General features: G+C 42.4%; 1 protein-coding gene and 1 long non-coding RNA gene across 2 annotated transcripts in view; both read right to left on the bottom strand.

Moving 5' to 3' along the window:
• Nucleotides 1-19,051, bottom strand: part of LOC143701675 (nuclear GTPase SLIP-GC-like) — a 95,756-nt gene that overhangs the window by 46,406 nt on the left and 30,299 nt on the right. The window lies entirely within an intron of this gene.
• On the bottom strand, nucleotides 9,002-10,649 carry LOC143701690 (uncharacterized). Its single transcript, XR_013190154.1, has 2 exons — nucleotides 10,557-10,649; nucleotides 9,002-10,357 (listed from the first exon to the last, which is right to left on the bottom strand). It is a non-coding gene; the product is annotated as an uncharacterized LOC143701690 (long non-coding RNA).

The raw sequence follows: 19,051 nt of genomic DNA, 5'->3' as shown, positions 1-19,051 counted from the left end.
TAAGTCAGATAGAATAGATGGTCCGAACCCAGAGTACTCCCCCCGTATTCCTGGCTGTGGAAGGAACAAGCCGAGAGTGAGGTGTCGGGGTAGTGGAGGGATGCTGAAAAACTGTCAAGGAATGTAGGTTAGTCGACTGAGTGCCTCATGAGTGCTTCCTCTCATGCTGATGGGATAGTCATGATGATTGTTGACAAGTTAATTGGACTGATTATTTGAACGTGCTCCTCCCGAACTTTGTTTAGTGAAACAACATTTTGAGACAAAAATATTTGTCAACAAATTTTTATCGTCGACGCTGCCGATAATGTCGACTAATCGTTTCAGCCTTACTTTCAAGGCCCAGAAAGGTAGTAAAGACATTAAAATAGTCCATGTGAATACAGTGCTTCAACCTTGTTATGAAGCAAAATGAATACTTTTTGTGTGCAAAAAACCCTAAATAATAACTTTAACGATTTTTCTCTTCCCTGTCAGTCTCCACGCTGTTCAAATGAGCACCACGACACATGCATGTTATGTTGATGCAGGATCCGGCCAATTTCTGAGTCGGCGTTCTGACGTATAACCCGGATGTGCTGCGCTGTGTTTACAACGTGAACCGCGTCAGAGACTGACAGAGAAGAAATTGTTGAATAAAGTCGTTATTTTAATTTTTGTTTTTTTATTTGTGCACAAAGTTGTTGTCGCTCCATAACATTAAGGTTGAACTATTGTAGTCACACAGACTATTTTAGTTATGTCTTTACTACCTTTCTGGGCTTTGAAAGTGGTTATGATGTTGCTGTCTATAGGGAGGTCAGAAAGCTCTTGGATTTCATCAAAAATATTTTCATTTGTGTTACGAAGATGAACGAATGACAGAAATGTCATTTTTGGATGAACTAACCCTTTAAGTCTTTCTCTTTGAGGAAATCAATAAAATGTCTTTAACTCAACTTTTCCAACTTTTAAAAAAGTCTTCATTTATTCTGTGTTGCGATGGCAATCAACTATTCTGGTTTATTGGGACTGTTGGTCCATTTCCTTGACACTCTTCCGTCTGTTTCACCTTTTTTACTGCCTCAGCATGTGAAATCCCCTCTTGCACCCTGTGGTTCTGAATTTTTTCAGTGTTCCTATGCATCATGCATCCCCCAAAGCCAGCACTGTTCGCCTCCACAGTTACAATATTTTAGTGTTGTCCCTTGTTCACACTCCCCATAATCATGATGACCACTACATCTAGCACATCGCTGTTTTCCCTTACAGACTGCAGTGACAAACCCATACTTTTTCATCATGGACATTGGCCCTTTTGCCATCCGATCACAGAAACTAATGGCAGAGTCATGTATTTCGATTGCTAAGACATTATAACTGATTCAGTTGGCCCAATTTCCCAAACCATTCATTCAGTTGTTCTCAAAACAAAGACACATTTCTCAAAATGTTTAACAATGAGTAAACGGGAAGCAAATCTGAAGACACAACAATCAGAATTTCTGCATTCTAACACTGGAGAGAGAGCTGAAAGAATTATCTCCAGGTTTTTATACTTGCACATAGCCTACAGCATAATCACAGTACCAGTACTTTAGATGAGGGAAATTTCACTATTCTATGTACAGTAAACTGTAGCACATGTTGTACACCCTCAAACTTGTATTTGTCAACTTTATTTGCAGCCATTTTTATGTGTAGCCTACTGTATTTTTGCATAACTGAGAAGTGACTGCCTAGGAATATAGTCTTGTGTCAGAATACCAAAAAAATTGGCCAAATGTTTAGAGGATGCTGAATTTTCTTTTTGTTTTATTGTACTGTATTGTGGTCCATACCAAGTTAATTTAAATATTATTTGGTACTTGAACTTCTCTTTTCTAGTGCTTTTCATCTGCAAGATGAAAGTGTAATGAATATTTTTTTTCCCAAAAGTTTGTATTTTACTGTATCTGTAAATGTATTGATGTTGTATACTGTAATGGACATTGAGCTGCAAAATAAGCCCTGAATCTCAATAAGAGGTTTTTGTTACACTATTATGAATTGACCTCACCAGTGTTCACTGGGCAGTGGAGTTCTCTGTGTATTTAACTTTAATGTGTCATCTGAGGCCAAAGTTTGATTTTGACAGAAGAGAATGTTTTTGACTAGAATATTTTATTTTGACCTGGAAGTTTGAGGTTTGTGCAAGTTGGTGTTGTTTGAGATTGTGCTTATAGTTGTGAGTAAATGGTGAATAGTTTCATGAATTGTGTGTTCACGCCGCCGTAGCAATCTTGAAAAACTGTAATAACTAGATTGAAAAGTTTGAAAGACAAATTTATACTGGCTTGTCTTAAACAAACTGAAAATCTTGTTTCAAAGACCTAAATATGGTCCGTTAGGCCAGAATAGATAGATGTTCTAGGTGTTTACAAGATTTTAGATGGTTTCTAGGATATTTGGGCTGGTTGCTAGGCTCTTGCTTTGCAGTTGATGGGGTGTTGCTAGTATGTGGTATACAGTGTGTTTTGGGTAACCACACACAGACATTCCCACCTCTGTTAGTAACAGAAACTCAAATACGGTTTTCAAAACTGACCCAGTCTCAGTTCTTTAATAATAGTATTTCTTTCTAATGTTAGAAAATTCAAAATATTTTTGCTGCTCTTTAAAGGGGCATTTGGCATCCCCAGCCATTTCTTCGCTGATTTTCACTTTTGTTGTCGCATGTTTTCTCAACGTGCTCCCCCTACAGCTGTGAGGCGTATATTTCACAACAATGTCGTAAAAAAAAACTCAATTGCGGCACCCTTCTCCCCATTTCTACCGCTGCTCATGTGCATTTGTTATTATCGGAGTCGCCCATCTTTATCGTGTAGAGCTATGTCTACCGAGGTGGGTAATACATCATACACATTGAGGGCGGCGTGTGTGTTTATGTCGAATTGTCATAAAGCAGTTTGTGTTTCTCGCTTGTTCTCGCTTCTCATTAGACTTCCTATTTCCAACTTAGTGGGACATTAATTCTCATGTTGCAAGGTTGGTTTTCGCCTGGGAACGCTGGGGGGAGCGGGGAAAGTCACCATTCTCACCAGAACAGGTTATTAAACCATCCAAATGATTTCTAAACGATTTTATTAAGCTGAAACGAACGCCGAACGCCCCCTTTAAAACATGTGATTTATACCATTCAAACAGGTCATGTAACATTGATAAAACAGCTTGTCTTATTTAGTAATACAAGCTCAAAAACATATAGAATCTGTTGATTTTCATATAAAGTATATTGAAATGGTTGTGTATGTCATACACAATTGTGTATGTCAGGCCATAAATCCTCAAAATCTATGCATGAATGCTTGCTTTGGCTTTGCCACCCCTTACAGACCTCATGCCAGCCTATAAATCATTTTCTAGGCCTGCCCCTGAATGTATGTGTGTATTGCTAATGTCATTGACACAAATGCAAAGAAATGTATTGACGCAAGTAAATAGAGCAAATAATGTAACAGTTAACGCAAGTAGAAGCAACACGTGCATACATGTAGAGATAATGTGTTTCAATAGTGATTATAAAAGGGGGCCTTTGGAGCTCTCAGGAGTGGAAGATCTTTTGGAGAGAGAGAGAATACAAGCAAGCGGAAGACAGCTACAAGACCACATCCTCAGATTACAGCTCACAAATAACATGCGTATTTATGATCATTTCATGTTGTGTTTTTAGTGTATTTTATGGTCATTGTCCAACAGCAAACAAAATAAATATTACATGATGTAATGGTTAAACAATTAAAGAAATGTTATTCATTTTTAGACATTAAAGTGTAGGGGAGAGCGGGGCACAACCTAACACTTTTTGACTTTCTCAGTATGTATAAATTCACTTGGGGTTCAGAGTATTTACGTTTTCCTACATTGATTTCACACATGTCTATACACTTGTGGTTTTGTTCCATTAATACAGTATACTTTTTTTTCTTGATTTTAATCGGAAAGAATGGAAGTGAATGTGACAACCCATAGGTGGGGCATGTTGTAACATGTGAGGGGCACATATATAAACATAATAATAATAATAATAATAATAGTAATTAATAATTTCTGCACATTGACTCTGTCTTTATTTACCCTTTTCTCATGGTTTCTCAATAGAATTTATACAAGTATAGAATAAAATAGCATATTCTAATAGGGGCACATTGTAGCACATCGTTACAACATACCCCATCTCCGCAACTAGGATTTAAACCCGGATGGTGACTTCTGCTGGTTAGATCAGCAGTAAATAACTATCTCAACCTTTAAATAACAGATATAAGATTAAAATAATATCAGATTTGTATATTTTAAATAAATACAAAAAACAGAGACGAAAAATTAACTTAAGAAATGTACTTTTGCTATATGGTTAAATAAATGTTCAGTGATGTCTTCCAAAGATTTTTCAATGTTGGTGCATTTTTATATACTCTATATACTGTTGATATGGCAAATAGTAGGCCTAAATGCACTAAGTTTTGCCATGCTGGCATGTGTGGAAAGTGTGTTACAACTGGCCCAGCATTAGGTTGTGTCCCGCTCACCCCTATAGACCATATATATATATATGTTTTAATTTGAGTCAAATTTAAGCTTCATAATAATTTGAAGGAAAACTTACCAAATCTCCAGATAGAGTCTTCGGAACAGGAGATTGCCGTCGATTCAGCTGTAAAATTTTGCAGATTTGATGGACTAATGTGCTGTTTGATAATATTGTTTCCTTATACATCGACATTTCCTGTCCTGCACATGCCACACTTTTGCTTTCAATTCTAAGTAAGTGTGCTGAGGGGAAAAAAAACAGCAGAAAGGAAATGTCACATTGTTGTCAGTTTACATTGTCTACATGTTTCCAGAGTTCCTTACGATGTTGTTCTGCAATTGGTGATGAAGCAATTGACATTTGAGCATGAATTACATGGATTACAGCACACAAATAAGATTATCAATATTTATGATCATTGTATGCTGTGTTTTTAGTGTATTTTATGGTCATTGTCCCACAACTAACAAAATAAATATTAAATGATGTAGGGAACAGCCGAGCACAACATAACACTTTTTGACTTTCTCAGTTCTCTTACGAGAGGTTCTCTCGTATTGCGTATGTTGCTTACGCTACGGGTAAAGTCATCTTTTCTCGAGATATGAAGCCAAAAAATGATCCTTAATTTTTCCATTTATTGTCAATGCAGTGCAGCAGCTAGCAGATCTAGAGCAAGCTATCTAGCGTGCTCATTGGCTGCCCTGCGGCAACTGTAGCAGCCTACCACTGAGCCTCGTGCGTGACGTCACGTCCAATGAGGGCGCCCGCCCTCTACGCGTCACAGCCCGCCAAAATGGGCATGGTTTAGCGTATAAAAGTGCGGCTCGGAGGCTGCTTCTCTGATTTTCAGCTCTTCAGCGAAGCTCTTCGCATCACTGGATCCTGAGAGAAGCCGCCGCCGTTGAAACCAGCGACCAGCACGCAGAGGAAAGCGCCTGAGGAAGCCGGTCATCTTCGCCGCCTTCAGCCTTCCGTGCCTGCTACGCCATCCGGCGATGAGTATCCTTTTGTGCTCTTGCTATATACTGTTAGTGTTCGCCGCCGCGACACTCACTTCCTAAAAGAGTAGCTCGTGCTGAGCCCCGCTCAGCGCCGGAGACCGCCATGTGATCTGCGCTCTCTGCCTGGGCCCAGACCACGCAGCCCTCGCTCTTGCTTCGGGAGGCTGCGTTCATTGTGAAGAGTTTCCGTTGTCGACCCTGCGGGCTCGACTCGAGGCCTTCAATGTGGAAGCTGTCACTCCGCCCTCTTCTGGACCGCGCAAGAAGAAGCGCCTTTCACAGAGACCACCGGAGCCTGAGGTCACACTGAAACGCTCGCCGGAGCCCATCCCTCGAGCTTCTCTCTTTCCTTCTCCGCCCCTCCCAGACACACAGCTGCCGGCCTTGGCCCTCACTGCCGCCGCTTCAGGGGACGAGGCTGAAGGAGACGCCGCAAGTGACAGCTGTTCCATCCTGGCTTCGGACAGTGAGGAGTGGTCGGGTTCTCATCACTCCGCCTCCTCCTCAATCCAGGAACCCGGCAGGAGTCGGGCCGGCGTGGAAGCGGAACTAGTCATCCGCTTCCTCAGAGGAGCCAGGAGGATGAATCCTTCGCGACCCCCGTCGGTTCCCATGTGGAATCTTTCTTTGGTCCTAGAGGCCCTGAAAGCGTCCCCCTTTGAACTGCTAGATTCTGTGGACCTAAAGTAAATCTCGCTCAAAACCGTTTTTCTGACAGCTCTGTCATCAGTTAAACGTGTTGGGGATTACACACGCTATCCGTTAGCGTTGCTTGTCTTGAGTTTGGACCAAATGACTCTAAAGTCATCCTCAAACCAAGGCATGGCTATGTCCCTAAGGTGATGGGCACTCCCTTCAGAGCGCAGGTCATTCCTCTATTGGCTTTGCCAGCATCCGATAGTGAGAGCGATGTTAATCTCCTCTGCCCTGTCAGGGCGCTGAGGGTTTACATTACGCGCTCCGCCCTTTTCAGGTGCTCGGAGCAGCTCTTTGTTTCGTTTGGTGGGAGCCAAGGGTCTCGCCGCCTCGAAACAGAGTCTGTCCAGATGGATAGTGGACGCTATTGCATCTACTTATGCGTCTAAAGGTCTGCAATGCCCTTTGGGTGTCAGGGTTCATTCCACTAGAGGCGTGGCCTCGTCGTGGGCTTGGTCCAGCGGGATTTCTATTCACGACATTTGTGAGGCGGCAGGCTGGGCCTCCCCGTCCACATTTGTTATGTTTTATAACCTGGAAGTTCCCGCCTTGCAGGCTAGACTTCTGTCAGTATGGGTGGGGTGAATGTTTTGCCCAGATCTGATCATGCGCAGACTACTCTCACGTGACTTTAACTCTCCTGGTTGAGCTGCACTATATGGTGAGATGTTTATATAGACCGGCAATGCCGCTCTGTATGCCCTATGAGTGCTTTTGTACACGTGCCGGCCCACGTTGCTGGCAGCATGATTCCCACTTATCTATGTTCTCCGGGATCCCCTGGGACTCATGTAGTGTATGCTGGCGCACAGCGTTGACAATGGGTTCCCGTAGCGTAAGCAACTTACGCAATACGAGAGAACCTCTCGTAAGAGAACGTACTCGGTTACGTACGTAACCTCGGTTCTCTCTAGAAGAGGGAACAAGTATTGTATAACCTGCCGTGCCCGCGCCACGAGCGACTTTCGCTTCAGTCAATGAAAACCAGCCTCCAAGCCACACTTTTATACGCTAAACCACACCCATTTTGGCGGGCTGAGACGCGTAGAGGGCGCCCTCATTGGACGTGACGTCACGCGCGAGGCTCAGTGGTAGGCTGCTGCAGTTGCCGCAGGGCAGCCAATGAAAACGCTAGATAGCCTGCTCTAGGTCTGCTAGCTGCTGCACTGCGTTGACAATAAATGGAAAAATTAAGGATAATTTTTTGGCTTCATATCTCGAGAAAAGATGACTTTACCAGTAGTGTAAGCAACTTTCGCAATACTCGTTCCCTCTTCTAGAGAGAGCCGAGTTTACGTACGTAACCGAGTACGTTTGTGTAACTTCACATTTAGAGTATTAATTTTGTTCCACATTAATTTCACAAGTCTAGTACAATAATGTGGTTTTGTTTTATTATTACAGTGTTTACTTTTTCTTTATTTACCCTTAAAGAATGAAAATGAAATGTGACAACATGCCCCATAGCTAGCCCCATAATGAAAAAAAAAACATTTTGTTAATAAAATAATTTTCTTTTCAAATAAAATAGTCATTTTTTAAGATTTAAAAATAAATTAATTTTGGAGTTCGACAATGAACTCATTGCAAATAGGGCCCCATTCTTGGGATAGTCCTGATCGCAACATAGGGCTCTTTTTAAACATGGGGAAATTTACCACCCTCATCCAGACAGGGTTGCTCTCTGAGCCAGGTCCGCAAGAGCGTGAACTTAAACACATTGGGGCATTTCTCATGAGTTGTTGCCACTATTCAAAATGCTAGGGCCTTTTATACATGGTGCCTTTAAGTGGTGTGTGTTTAAGGAATGGTGTGAAGGGCACCAGTTGATGTATCAATGCTCCGTTTCTGATATATATATATATATATATATATAATATAAAAAAAATTCATATTTTGGTGGGATCTTTTTATACTATTAAAGTTTATTTAGCGGTTATCGCTGCATGCCATGTAAGATTTGACGGCACTATGGTGGGGAAACACCCACTTATTTCTAGATTTATGAAGGGCGCGTGCCGTTCTCTTTCAGTCACTAAAAGAGTGGTTCAGAGTGGGACCTCTCCATGGTACTGGAGGCTTTGAGCCCATGGGAAATATTCTCCTTAAGCTCCTGTCTTTCAAGACAGCTTTGCTCCTGGCATTTGTTTTTTTTTTTATTCCTGGCCTGGTTTTTCTCAAGCACAACCTGGCCTTAAAGCCTAAATGCTTCCTAGTGTTCACATGTGAGGTGATTGAGCTTTCCGTTGTTCACCCACCTCCATTCACCTCCATGGAGGATCAGAGGACGCTCTGCATCTTGTACGTACTTTGCGGGTTTACTTGGACAGGACCAGCTCTTTCAAAAGGAGTGATCAGCTCTTCATCTCTTGGGGCCCTCACACACAGCGAACCCCATTTCTAAGCAACGCATCTCTCCTCGGCTTGTAGAAACTACTACTGGTTTGATGTTCCCATGCAGGTCCCTGGTAACTCATTCTTAATCCAAATAGAATTAGTTACTTATAAAAATGTTAATGATTACAAATGAGGTTACATCTGAATATTTGCTGTATTCATTTTTTGTTTTGCCTGTTTTTGATGTGCACAATATCTCCTGCCATTTGAAAGCTGTTATGTAAAGCAATGCTATTCGGATGCTTTTGATTGGTTCTTTAGGTGACAATCAATCAAGCAAGAGTTGCCACCATAGGGAGAGAGATAAAAAAAAAATTATCAGTGCTGGAAATTTGAAAAGTAAACAAATGTAATCAGTTACATTACTTTAATCAAGTAATTGAAATACCCATAGTTACACTACTTATTACATTTTAAATAAGGTAACTTGTCATCTGTAACCTATTACATTTCCAAAATTCTTTCCAACACTGATTATACATTGTTTCGTAACACTTTATTTTCGGTAGTCCACTTTAGACATTCTATAAGTAAATTTGCAACTACATGTCAACTAACTGTCATTAGAGTATTAGTAGACTGTCTGCTTAATATATGCTAACACTTTTTTTGTGATGATTCCCCAACATGTATGTAACGAGATCATAGTTCAGGGAAGAAGGAGGCGGGAACCGGCAGACATTTAAATAATTGTAATTTTCAAATAAAACAAAAAGAACCGCCAGCAGCCCCTCGCGGACGACTGCTGGCTACCAAAATAAAACACAAATACAAAAACCAAAAGACTGCCAGCAGCCCCTCACGGACGACTGCTGGTTACACAAAACAAAAACCAAACACAAATAAAACACAGGCCTGTTCCTCTCTCGATCATCAATGTCGTCGCTCCTCCTTTATGCTTCCGCTCCTCCGTGAGAGATGCGACACCGGTGTGCTTCACAGGTGTTGCTCATTAACACTCGCACCACCGGCCTCGCGCCGTTCTCTCATGTCCCTCGGCCTCATCCTGTTCACCACAATGTATTCTACTGACTATAAGTAACTTAGCAACTACAAGTCAACTTATTCTACTAACCCGAACCCTAACCTAAAAGTCTACCTATACCTATACTATAATAAGAGTTAGTTGACAAGTAGTTGCAAAGTTACTTATAGTTAGTAGAATGTCTAAAGTGGACTATCAAAATAAATTGAAACCCATTGTTTCGTTTAACACAAGTACCTGTAGTCAGCAACAACACACACACACACACACACACACACACACACACACACACATACACACACACATACACACAAAAAAAAAACATTAATAGCACATGTCCAACACATTTGTCACCACTATGTTCAAGGACTTTTTAGTTTGTATTTCTTCAGTTCATGCCTTCCTTTGTTTGATTTGCCACCACTCTTTAGTTACCATGGTCACGTCATTATTAGTTAATTTGTTCTAGCTGATCTATTAGCCCGTGTTCCCTGCGGCCGAGGAAAGTGAGAAGGAGGACTGGCTGATAGACTTTAATGATCCCCTGCTCCATCTTGGTGTCGACCTGTCGGCTCCGTTTTGGCTCCTCCCACCTTCGGCTCCTCCAGGTTCCCTCTTCCCACCGGCTCCGCCTTGGCCAGTTGTCACACCACTTCCACCACGGACTCATCCCTCTTCTGCCTCTCACCATCTCTTCACCAACTCGTCTACCTCCAAAGCCCCCTCCGGCAACAACAGAGGGAGTACTGTCAGCATTACGTTCAGTTTTATTCAGTTCAAGGAATTTTTATTTGTATTTCTTCAGTTCATGACTTTGCTTGATTTCCCGGCACTCTGATTTTACCATGGCCACGTAATTATTAGTTAATTTGTTCCAGCTGTTCTATTAATTAACTTGTTTAGTTCGCTATATAGTTCTTACCTTGTCTTCACTCTTTGTCTGGTCACGATCACGTTTAGTTGTTTGCTAACTACTGCGAGCCTGTTTTTTATTTATCTGTCTTCGTTTGTCTGCCTGCAAACACAATGTGACAACATTTTAAACATCAGTAAACACAAATAACCATTAAAAGGTAACATTAAATAACAAAAAACATGTTCATTTTTCTGACATTTTTTCATTACTTATTCTATAGTTTTTTGTTTTGTTTTTTCTATAAAAACAAAACTCATTCTTTGGATAACAACAGTTCACTAGAAAATCTTGTTGGAAAGAAATACATTGCATAATGAGGTTATGTATCATGAAACCACTATGTTTCTGGACATGAAGCAGTAATACTGTAGTCCACCATCTGATCTCTAAAAAGCTTCATGGTAAAGATGGCAGCTACATTACTGTTAAACAGCCTTCCGGTCTGATAATAAAACTGTGTAATACATGCTTTCATTTAAATTTGGCACAGTGGGTTTTGTGTCCATATTAAAGGATTCATATGGTGATGTATTCATCATCCAGGGCACTATTTTAACAATCTGAAACGCAAGTATCAAACGCAAAAAGTAATTTTGTGGGTGGATCCTGACGCAAATCTAAAATGGGTTGATCTGAAGTAGCTACATTACTCATAGGCGGAGCCGGATTAATGCAAAGGCAAACTAGGCACGTGCCTAGGGCCCGATTGGCGGGGTGGGGCCCAGACAGAGGGAAAAAAAATGTACAAATGTCCTACAATTTATTTCAATATTTATTAATTAACTAAAAATAGTGACGATGTTTATCTTAACCATAGACTGTTACATTACGTCACATTAACGCCAGCCCATCAGGTGCTGCGTAGCAAAAGCCTAAATAGGTACGCAAAGAAGTAAAGCTTGTAATGCAGGTGTGTGCGTTGTCGTCATCTATTTTGGAGTGATTGCAATGTATTCTAATTTAAACTTGTACTGTAGATCAGCTTCATTTCTGGAAAAATCATTCACCGCTTTATTACGAGTTTAAAAGAGCGCGAGCGTCATTACCGTGCCCAGACGCGACGCTTTGAATTTGCGCGTACAATGAATAACATCGCGTCGGGAGCTGACTAAAAACGCTACAAAAGTAAAAGTCAAGACGTTTGTTTTCAAAGTTAAAAAGCCAGCACACTACAACATTTTTAAATGTTTCAAATAAAGGATCTCATGGGTCTATCTTCTAAATTCTCCTGATGATTAGATTATACCCTGTCTGACATCAGCCTACTTACGCCAATAATATCGCCAATAATATCAGTTTAGATTTTTTTTCTAATCAGTAGCGATCGTGTCTTTCTCGTCCACTTGATTTGTGTATAGCATATTTAAGGTAGCAATGCAATGCATGATATCATATTTTTCAAGTGTGTTGGGGTTTAGATGATTCCTCTTCTTGGACAAAACCTCTCCAGCCTTGGAAAATATCCTTTCACAAGGAACAGAGGATGCAGAGGAACATAAAAATGCCAGTGCCAGCTGGTATAAAATAGGATACTGATGCTTCTGTTGAGGCCAGACAGGGGAGGATTTTCTCTTTCTCTTTTCTCCATTACCAGGAAAAAGGAAGAGTCGCAAAAAGCAAACAAATCCAAAAGGGCGATCCAAAACAAAAAGTTGTCCAGATCCAAAAATCCAAATAATCTTATCTCATTAATATAACAAGACTATAATATAGCTACTATAATTATAATAACAATATACTATACGTATTATAACATGATATAATGTAATAATATACAGCCCTAACATATATGACTCAATAACGACAATGACAATGAGACTTCTCTGACTCTGACACTACTACACCTGCTTCTACTACTCCTGAAAACAGCCACAAGGTGGCGCGAGTTTCGAACCCCCTTTATCCGTAGCGACACTCAGGCCGAACCGATGACGTATCCACACAAACCAAGGCCTTGTTTGTCATTAGTCACGTGATTTTCACGTTTACAACACAAGCCTCGAATCGCGGCTTCATCTGGCACGCCCATTTTTTCTACAAAAAATACAACCGTCGCCCAGCCTCTCGGGATACCTAGTGTCGGAGTTGCATGTACTCCATGTACACAGTTTGACCATTTTAAACTTAAAATGACAAGAAAAAACAAATAAAAACGAATGAAAACTGACTAACTGCAATTAATGCATTTCGATGGACGTGGAAGCAGAGAATGTCCGAGTGTACTGGGAGCTATGCGCACTGTGATTGGCTCATTGTGTTTGGGGGCGTGGCTTAGTCATAAGTCAATTGAGAAACACCCACTAGTGTTCTGCAGAGATACATGCCTGAATGATCTTGTGCACATCAACTACAAATCACATAAAAAATAACATTACGATGTTCAGAAATCAATATCAGTAGAAAGGTGAGTTTAATTTATCGACATGGAATTCATGTTTAATGTGATAGTTTCATCCTCACATCTACTATAATGCACTATGTTGTCAGTTCGGGGATTCTTCACGTTAATGAAAAAATACATAGCTCCGCTGTTAGAGTTCATGAGTTCTAATGGTCTGGCAGTAAAACTTTTGTTAAAGTCGTCATGAAACGGAAGTTGAGATTGTACTGTTTTCCGTATTGTGACGTATATCCGAGTGAAACAGCTTCTGAAATTAGAAAAAAAATGTAGGGCGGGGCTTGATTTGGTCCTTTGGGGATTGATTGGATCGTTGGAGGTTCGGCGTTGCTAACAAAATGGAGGCAGATTTGAATGGCAGTTTACAGTCAGTTGTGGAGGATTTCTCTCCACCGGACTCACCACCGTTACCCTCCCATGAAGCATTTTTAATTGAGGAACGTGACGGTGAGAACGAGGACGTGCAGCCAAATTTTCCGGAAGGAATCACCCCATATTTATAGCCTCCCGCGAACCAAGATGAGGCGGCTGATAGTCAGGTCAAAAGAGACAGACCACCATAGCCACGCCCTCTAATAATAGTTATTGACCGGAAGAGAAGAGAAGTCGCTTCGAGGGGGGAGGGAAGGGTAACGTATTTGATTAAAGATTATAAGCGTACATGAATTTAAAAAAAATAATGAAGTGCACAGATAATTCATTTAGAATAAACACTACAATATTACATATAAAAATATGAATGGTCAAATTTGATTTTATGACGACTTTAAGCATGCCAGAGGTTGTAGGTTCTAATTCACCTTCGTATAGTAAATAAATTTTTTCTCATTAAACCGAAAGATGTTTATCAATGATTGTATATCAAGAGTGATTTGTATATCAATTGTGATTTCAACAGAACAAATATAGTCTTTGCAACAGTTATCTACAGCGATAGATTGAAGTACTCGTCTGTGAATGAGCCACTGCCACTGATAACTGAAACAACAAGCACTCACCATGATTTCAGTAACAACACATTCAATTCCAGCGCCAGAACCCCTCTAGGGCATGTTAACACGACAACAGTGTATTAATTATGGAAAAGTTTTTCTTTCGCATTTCTTGTGTACAGACAACAACTTTGTAAAAATGATCCCCCGCTCACAAGGATCCACAAAAACAACTACTGTATTAGACTCTGATTATCCTTCAGTTAAGTTCCCATCTGATTATCAGCTGTTTGAATACTCACCATATCTCCGTCTGGTTCTACAATCCTTGTAAATAAACACTATTTCACTTACCACCTGTCTGACTCTGTTCCATCCGTGACAGTATGGTTGTAATGACAATAAAGCACTTTGGACATAAACTATTCAACTTACTGTAAAAAAAGATCCAGTGTTCCTCAAAGAATATTACACAAAGCTCCAATAATTAAATATATTAAATAAAACAAATATTTATATACATGTAATCTCACTTTATTGACCAATGTACTGCTGACCGTCAATGATTCAATTAAACCATGAGAAAAAATGACTTTAGATTTTTTGTTTTTATTGGTGAAGAAGCTTAAGAGTAAAACTTTGGCTGCCGAAATCGCACACTTCCCTGGTATATAGTAGTATTTAGGGGCAAATATTAATCCAAACATAGACCATATGAACTAAATTAATAATAAATTAAGAATGTGTCCAGCATTCTGCAACAAATATTTTTCCGATTTTTTTTTAGACTATTTTAAGTCCGTAACATGAGCAAGATATATTAAAATGTAGTGCATGTATTATGATACTAAGTGGGGCAGCTGGTCTCGGAGCCCTCCCTAGCTCTACAGCACCCCACAAATTTCCAATGTAAATCTGGGGTGAAAAAAGGAACTGCAGCGCACTCTCATAGAGAGCCACTGGGGCAAATTTTTGGTTACCCCGCTTATTTTCACTTGACCTTACGTAAAGCTCGTTCCAGAACAAGGAACAAGGAACCTGTTTTTTATCAGTCCGCTTTAATTATGTGTCTGCATCAAATCAGCACTAGTTGACATGTCTGTTCTTCTTATGAGAAGCGTATCAAATAAATGAAAGTAAAAACACTTTAGTTTAAACATGCTCATGCGAATAGCCTTTACAGTAGCTCTGTTGTGTTTCAACATGACATCATGACTTTGCGTAAACATACACGCCACTTTCAAGTCAGGTGGCGTGTTATCTATACGCATTTTGATCTATCCGCGTGTATGTCCACGCCGAAATCTTTTGCGTGTATGTCTACGCCATTAAATGTCCGAGTGATTCCGCGTGTATGTGTACGCCGTTAAATGTCCGAGCGAAACGAAGCAAAATCTATATCTACATCTGTGGAGCGATATTTTTTTTCCTAGGATGGTAGGAGAACACTCATAAATGGTATTAACCCCAGTAACGGGTAGGTTTAGGGACGGGGTTGGGGTAGGTCATATATCTATATATACATAATACAGTAATATAACGTTAAGTCAAAGGCATTGATAAACACGCTGAAAAGCGATTATGCGTGTTGATAGCACGCCAAAAATGGAAATACGAATTGGCGTGTCATACATACGCCATTTCATGAGATCAGTCTGTGTGTTTTGATTGTGAGAATAGACATGACTTTGTTTTCCTCACTGGAATTACTAACTTGCAACGTTCTAAAACAACATTCGAAAGGAATACATTGTGTATTAGGCCTTGTCCACACGGACACGGGTATTTTTATAACCGTGACTTTTTTTTACGCGGTTTAGCCGTTCGTCCACACGGAAACGTAGTATCAGGTCACTGAAACCGAACATTTTTGAAAACCCCTGCCAGGGTTAGGATTTTCAGAAACGCCGGTTGCAGTGTTGTCGTGTAGACAGTAAATATTAGGCTAACCGGGGTTTTTGCCTTACGGCGTCAGAGTGTGCGCAGTTATCCACTGTCTTTGACGTCAGATTGTGCGCCACTGACTGCTTTGTTGACGATTCTGTGCAATGGCGGACGTAGCTTGATAGAGTGTTTTTGCGTTTTCATGTAGACGGAGATTTTTTTTAAACCGAGCAGCTGTGGACGGGATTTTCTTTTTTAATGCAGGAGGAAAACACTGGTTATAAAAATACCCATGTCCGTGTGGACTAGGCCTTAGAGTAGACTATGTCAATTATCATTAGAGCGCCAGCCTCAGGCTGAATAATGGAAGGACATTAGAGTTCTCGCAAAAGTGTGTCTGATGTGTTCAATGATTAGAATATAAAGCGTACATAATATTTATCATAAACTATCATAAACTAACAAGTTACCATATGTGACAACAGAAGTATGTCCAAACTCACAGTACTCATAAAAAAGCAGGCAAAAAGTACCCGGATGACCTACTTCTTCCAGCGAGAGTACAATGGACATTTTACTATCCCATGGCCACGGGAGAGGATTTATGAATGGCAGTGAAGCGACACAACTGACGCTGGAAGGTCACATGATAATGTCAACATAGCAAATGTGTTATGTAGAGATTACATTCATTCTACACTCATTCATGCTTTATAGAGTGGTCGTGAAGTCATTACTTTTTTAAAATACACTATATTGCCAAAAGAATTGGGACACCCCTCCAAATCATTGAATTCAGGTGTTCCAATCACTTCCATGGCCATAGATGTATAAAATCAAGCACCTAGGCATGCAGACTACTTCTACAAACATTTGTGAAAGAATGCGTTGCTCTCAGGAGCTCAATGAATTCAAGCGTGGTACCGTGATAGATTGCCACCTGTGCAATAAGTCCATTGGTGAAATTTCCTCACTACTACAATTCCACGGTCAACTGTTAGTGGTATTATAACAAAATGGAAGCAATTAGGAACAACAGCAACTCAGCCTTGAAGTGGTGGGCCATGTAAAATCACAGAGCGGGGTCAGTGCATGCTGAGGCACACAGTCCGCAGAAGTCGCCAACTTTATGAGTCAATAGCTACAGACTTCCAAACTTCGTGTGGGATTCAGATTATCTCAAGAACAGTGCATAGAGAGCTTCATGGAATGGGTTTCCATGGTCGAGCTGCTGCATCCAAGCCTTACATCACCAAGTGCAATGCAAAGCGTCAGATTCAGTGGTGTAAAGCACGCCGCCACTGGAGTCTAGAGCACTGGAGACATGTTCTCTGGAGTGACGAATCACGCTTCTCTCTCTGGCAATCCGATGAACCAGTCTGGTCTTGGCGGTTGCCAGGAGAACTTGCCTGACTGCATTGTGCCCAGTGTAAAGTTTGGTGGAGGAGGGATTATGGTGTGGGGTTGTTTTTTCAGGGTTTGGGCTTAGCCCCTTAGTTCCAGTGAAAGGAACTCCTAATGCTTCAGCACATCAATACATTTTGGACAATTTCTGTCACGTTACAGTTACAAAAAGTGGAGAGGAGGACTCAAGTGCAGCAACGGATGATTTATTAACAAAAGAAAACAAAACACAAAGCAAAAACCCACAAGGGGAAAAACACAATAAATGAGACATAAGACAAAACTGAACTTGAAGAACAAACACTGACTCTGAACACGAAGACCATCACATGTAAACTGGGAAAACATATGACAACGATCCGACAAAGACTGCAAACAAGAGGAGACATAAAAAGGGAACAAATCAAGAGGGGACAGGTGGAAGAACTCAAACACTAATCAGGTAACAAGGGGGAGGGATCAAACAATAACGAGAGCACATGGCCCAACATAACAAAGACAGGACAGACACGTGACATTACCGCCTCCCTACGGAGCGGCTACCAGACGCTCCATCAGGCGGGACGGGAGGGACAGACCAGGGTGGGACGGGAGGGACAGACCAGGGTGGGACGGGAGGGACAAAGCGTTTAGTCTTGGGAGACCCAGGCGAAACACAAAGTCCATCGGGCGGCCAGGGCGACACAGACAGTCCATCGGGCGGACAGGGTGAAGCAGACAGTCCATCGGGCGGCCAGGGTGGTGAAGACCCCATCGGGCGGCCAGGGCGGAGACGACCACTCGGGCGCCAGGGCGGAGACGACCACTCGTGCGGCCAGTGCGTAGACGACCACTCGGGCGGCCAGGGCGGGGACGACCACTCGGGCGGCCAGGGCACAGGAGCAGACACCGGCTCAGGAGCAGACACCGGCTCAGGAGCAGACACCGGCTCAGGAGCAGACACCGGCTCAGGAGCAGACACCGCCTCAGGAGCAGACACCGGCTCAGGAGCAGACACCGGCTCAGGAGCAGACACCGCCTCAGGAGCAGACACCGCCTCAGGAGCAGACACCGGCCCAGGAGCAGACACCGGCCCAGGAGCAGACACCGGCTCAGGAACAGACACCGGCTCAGGAACAGACACTGGCACTGGCTCTGGCTCTGGAACAGACACTGGCACTGGTTCCGGCTCTGGAACAGACACTGCCACTGGCTCCGGCTCTGGAGCAGACACTGCCACTGGCTCCGGAGCAGACACTGGCACTGGCTCCGGAGCAGACACTGGCACTGGCTCCGGCTCTGGAGCAGACACTGGCACTGGCTCCGGCTCTGGAGCAGACAATGGCACTGGCTCCGGCTCTGGAGCAGACACTGGCACTGGCTCCGGCTCTGGAGCAGACACTGGCACTGGCTCCGGCTCTGGAGCAGACACGGGCACTGGCACCGGCTCAGGAACAGGCTCTGGCTCAGGAACAGCCACCAGAACAGCAACGGCCACTAGGACAGACACAAACACAGAAACAAAATTTGGCTCCGGCTCAGGAACAGCAGACACTGGCTCCGGCTCAGGAACTGCAGACACTGTCTCCGGCTCAGGAACAGCAGACACTGGCTCTGCCTCCGGTTCTGGAACAGCAGAGACTGGCATCTCCAAGATCCAAGCCAGACGCTCCAGATAGTCCGTCACAACCTTGGCGGCCACGCCAAAGGGGATCTCTGGCTCTGTCCCAGACTGGACAGACGTAACGTGATCAGTCTCTCGCTGGGCAGACGTGACGTGACCCGTCTCTCGCTGGGCGGACGTGACGTGAACAATCTCTCGCTGGACCGACGTGACGTGAACAGTCTCTCGCTGGGTAGACGGGACGTGAACAGTCTCTCGCTGGGCAGACGGGACGTGAACA

The sequence above is a fragment of the Siphateles boraxobius genome, unplaced genomic scaffold, assembly GCF_051911475.1.
Source record: "Siphateles boraxobius isolate OS27281-9 unplaced genomic scaffold, OSU_SipBor_1 33, whole genome shotgun sequence".
NCBI lineage: Eukaryota > Metazoa > Chordata > Actinopteri > Cypriniformes > Leuciscidae > Siphateles > Siphateles boraxobius.
The sequence above is the reverse complement of the archived record's forward strand: the minus strand, read 5'-3'. Positions and strand labels throughout refer to the sequence as shown.